At 41.5% G+C, this 5,000-nt stretch overlaps 1 pseudogene; it reads left to right on the top strand.

The window, feature by feature from the left end:
* The window catches only part of LOC142793610 (large subunit ribosomal RNA), an 11,822-nt pseudogene that overhangs the window by 3,865 nt on the left and 2,957 nt on the right, over positions 1-5,000 (top strand).

The raw sequence follows: 5,000 nt of genomic DNA, 5'->3' as shown, positions 1-5,000 counted from the left end.
TGATAGGAAAAAACGCGGTGTTCCTACGTTAACTCTAACACCAAAATCCGGAACCCCCCTATTACCAGGGTTGAAAACCTGCACATTGTGGCCAGGTTGAGCAACTGGATTAAACCAAATTTGGCGGAACTAGGAAATTCTTGCTGAAAACGCTCGGAACCAAGTCCTGGTGCCACAGAACAGCAGAATTATTCTTCTCAGTTCAAGAGGGCCACAAAAGAACAAGGAATTTCAACTTTCCTGACCATTTTCTACAGTTAGACAAAAACAGCAAATCCGAGGCTGGTTTCGGTTCTTTTCTGGAGCCGGCAGTTCTGGAAGTGCTTGAAGACTGGATACACGCTTTTGCTAGTAGTTCTGGGGCGAAACGACAGGAAATTGACATTTTCCGACTGTTCTGAGTTCGGATTCCCGTCAAAATGAGAGGCGGCCATCTTTGATTGAACACTTCACGCCAAAGGTAGATAACTCCGGAACGAATCCCCGTAGAGAGACAAAACTGGTATCTATCTGTTTAGCGGAAAACGCCAACAGAGACAGGAAAAGTGCGGCGCCTCTACGCTGCCAAGAACACCTAAAACCGGCAACCTCTACTACCAAGGTTGAGGAACATCTCTGGCGATACCAGAACAAGTTAAAAAGGAGTAACTTTCTTCCAGACGGCTAACAACGGCTTCGAAGGCACAAACCCTTCTCTTGGAACACAGCGTGGAGATTAGGAGAAGATGTTGAAACCCAAGGGGATGAGAACGGAAACCCAGAAACAAGGACTGGAGGGAAGAGGACCTCTACAAACGGCAAACCCAGCAGTGGGGCCTACGTCAAAGGTCCTAAAAAACACAGGAAGCAATGACGACTCTGCAATTACAGACCCCACGCAAGGGGCGAAGACAGACAAGATACAGAAGAAGAAGACCAAGAGGGTGGAACAAAAACAAGTGACCAACAAAGAAGAGAAGGCAAAGAAAGAAGAACCACAAGGAGCGATGCCCGCCAAAGCTTCTCTTGAAACAGATTGGTGGAGCCCAACCGAGAATGACCAGGTAGAGGGAGGCAGCCGAGGAACCGAAACCGAAGAAGCTGAAGGAGGAGAGGTCCACCCTCAAACACAAACGGCTGCTAACGAAGGAGCGCTAGACAACTGGGACGGGGACGAAGACAGAAATTCACAATCGTCACTCCCAACCAGCCGCGGAGAAAAGGGTACAGTTTTGTCTAGACTTTCCAAAGCAGACAAGAACACTATGAGGGCTCTCATTAAAATCTCTACATTGACGGGCGGCGACGAGGCGGTAGCCCAGCAGATTGAAGCGATAATCTCCGAACAAGCTAAATTGAAAAACCTGTTAATGGAACAGGCCCAACAGATTGCGTTCCAAAAAGGCAGGATCGAAGAATTGGAGAAAAGAAGACAAGAAGAACCACTCGAACAAAGGGAAGAGCCAACACAGAGCAACACTCCCGCAACCGAGAGCCGACCAACCTATGCTCTGGTGGTATCTTCCGGAACAATGGAGAAAAAAGAGGTCGCATCGCTTCTGAGGCAGCGGGTGGATCCCCTCGACCTGGGAATCCAAGAAGCAACAATTCGGCCAGGGAGAGAGGGAATTGTCGTGATGACGAAGTCAAAAGAAGACTCAGCTAAGATTCTCCAGTTCATTCAGAAGGACAGAGAACTGAGAAATGTTGAAGCCAAGCTCCCAAAGGAGAACAGGATCCATAAGAAAATAATTGGACTCGAGGATGAAATTGACGAGGTCAATCTCCCAGCCCGAATCGTCAGGCAAAACCGTTTGGTGTGCTCGCCAGAAGACATAACAATAAAGAAGACATGGCCGGGCAAGAGAGGCAAGACAGTGATTCTTGCCCTAAATCGAAGTGCAAACAAAGCAATCGGAAGCCGAACTGCACTGAACATCGGCTGGTCACGATGCCCGATCTTTGACGACATCTTTTGGCCAAGATGCACAAGATGCGCCATGCACGGCCACATTGCTCCCGATTGCGATGGCCCCCAGCGCTGCATTAACTGTGGCCAACGAGGTCACTACCAAAGAGAATGTGAAGCAGAATCGCACTGCAACATCTGCGAGACTGAGGGTCGCACCGAGACAGATCATTCTATGATGTCCAGGGAATGCCCGGTATACATAACAAAGGTACAGGCCGAGAAAGGCAAAATTCTAGCTAGACTAAACTAAGAGTACCCAACACACAGGCACAATGGCGAATAGCACTGAAATACAAATAATACAGGTAAATTTAGGCAGGGCATTTAAGGCAAATCAGTCACTAAACAATTTTCAACAAGAAGAAGAATTCGACATATCTGTACTCCAAGAACCATATTCGCTCAACAACAAAATCATAGGGTTTCCGCTAAAGCATAAAGTTATAGCCAACAACAAAGACCCGAAGACAGCCATCATAATACACAAAGAAAATATAACCGCTTTCCCAATTATTATAGAACAAAAACTAATAGCAGTCAAGATAAATAAAGGTGAAAGAGAATTGGTAATTATCAACTGCTACTGTCCTCCGAATGAAAACGTCGAGCTGGCAATGTCAGCAATAGGAAACATTTTACAGAAATTTATAGACATTAACACGATAATAATGGGTGACTTCAACTCAAAACATCAAATTTGGGGAAGCACGGAGACGGATGAGAAAGGTGAAAAAGTATTAGAATTCACAGTATTACACAACCTGACATTATTAAATGCCAAAGAATCACCTCCGACATTTAAAACAAGTAGGGCGAGGGGTTGGATTGACCTCACCATATGTGACGCAAACCTAAACCAGGATATTAAAAGCTGGGAAGTACTTAAAACCTATAATCACAGCGATCACAGATACATTAAAGTTGTTATTAAAAATGAAGAACTTCCAGAGGAATATGGCCTAACGTTAAAAGGGCAAACAAAAGTCATGGAAAAGTTGCAAATTGATCCCTGGTTTGAGGAAGTCCAGGGGAAAATAAACACGAAGGAAAGTATTGAAGAAATAGTGAATACGCTACACGAGAAAATCGAGAAACTTAAGAAGGAATTCAGTAAAAAGAAAAAACCTTCTAAACAAAAACCGAATACTTGGTGGTCAAGAGACCTAGAAATTGAAAGGAAGAGAGTCAGAGCACTACGAAGGAGGTATCAAAAGGCGAAAGGGGATATCAGAGAACAATACAAAAAGGAATACTATAAAGAACATGACACGTATAACAACATGATAGAACAGGCTAAAAACAACAGTTGGAAAACTCTATGTACTAAGGCTACGAAAAATCCATTCATCCTACCGTATAAAATTGCACGAAATAAGATGAAAACCAAGGTTATGTTTAGAAGCATCACAAAAGAAAATGGAGAAGTCACAAAGACTCTTCAGGAAACAATAGAACACATTCTAGGAAATTTATACCCTAACTGCATGGAAAATGACGAGCCAGGACACAGTCAAATACAATCAAGCAACGACACAATAAACAATAACAAACAGGGAGGAAATTGGACATCGGGAGCAGAAATGAGAGAAAGAAATTTACCCAGTGATGACCTCCCATTTACAGAGATTGAAGTAACGCAGATAGTAAAAAATCTGAGGAAAGATGTAACCCCCGGACCAGACAACCTAAAAACTAACCTCATACAAGTGATGTATGAAAGGCATAAGACTTTCTTTGTCAATCTTTTTAATGCATGCTTAAAGCACGGACATTTTCCTCAAAGATGGAAAGAATCTAAAATTATATTGATTCCAAAAGGGAACGGAGAGGACAAATCCGAGGAAAACAAATATCGCCCAATAGCTATTAACTCGATTTTGGGAAAAATATTAGAAAAGCTCATAAAAGATAGAATCTATTATTTCTTGTTTAAAAATCACCATTTTAACAAAAAACAATTTGGATTTACCCATGGGACATCAACAACCACGGCATTGGAAGAAATAATCAAACGAATAAACCAAGCGAAAATTGATAAGCTAAACAGCATGCTAATAGCACTAGATATTAAAAACGCATTCAATTCTATAAAACCCGAAGTAGTTATTCAGAAATTAGAAGAATATAAGTGTCCCAACAACCTAATAAAACTGGCGGACAATATTCTACGGAACAGGAAAATAATCTATGAAACAGATGGAGTAAAAATTAAGAAAACACTAACTTCAGGTTCCCCACAGGGGTCACCTTTAAGCCCACTCTGTTGGAATATAACAATAGGCGACCTATTAGAAACTCAGCTTCAAGAAGGAGTACACATCCAAGCCTTTGCGGACGACGTGGTGTTACACATAAAGTTCCGCTCAAGAAAAGAGGTGGAGGAAAAAGCTACGAAGGCACTAACACTAATAAATCAGTGGGCACATCAAAAAGGAATAACCCTGAATAAGGAAAAATCGGAATATATGATAATCGGAAAGCAGTACATTAGCCATCAACCCCAAATAAAAATCGGACAGGATAAAATCAAAATGGTTAACGAAATGAAAATTCTAGGGGTGGTCTTGGACACAAAACTAACATTCCTCCCACATCTAAAATACTTAAAAAGAAAAGTAGACGAAGTCACGTATAATTTAAGTCGTACAATAAAAGACGACAAACATACAAATAGAAACACACTACAGTTAATATATAAAAGGGGTATAGAACGAATGGTTACATACGCCTCCCCAGCATGGTATAGCCGAAAAACCATTTTTATTAAAAAACTGAAATCAATCCAAAGATTACCTTTATTATTAATAACTAAATCATTCAAAACAACATCAAATCTTTCACTCAACATATTAGCAAACATTCCACCTCTCCATTTGACAATCGAAAAAGAAAACGAATTACACTGCATACTTAAGAAAGGAAAGAACTTCACATGGCAACAGAAAGTATACACCGAAAACGAAATAATGAAGAAACACGACCAATGGCAAGATCATCCAGCAAATAAAGTTAGCATACCCTTTGGAACAACAGAGGAAGAAGCAGACTT

Source organism: Rhipicephalus microplus, unplaced genomic scaffold (assembly GCF_043290135.1).
Source record: "Rhipicephalus microplus isolate Deutch F79 unplaced genomic scaffold, USDA_Rmic scaffold_312, whole genome shotgun sequence".
In the NCBI taxonomy this organism is placed as follows: Eukaryota; Metazoa; Arthropoda; class Arachnida; order Ixodida; family Ixodidae; genus Rhipicephalus; species Rhipicephalus microplus.
This window is presented reverse-complemented; position numbering and strand designations above follow the sequence as displayed.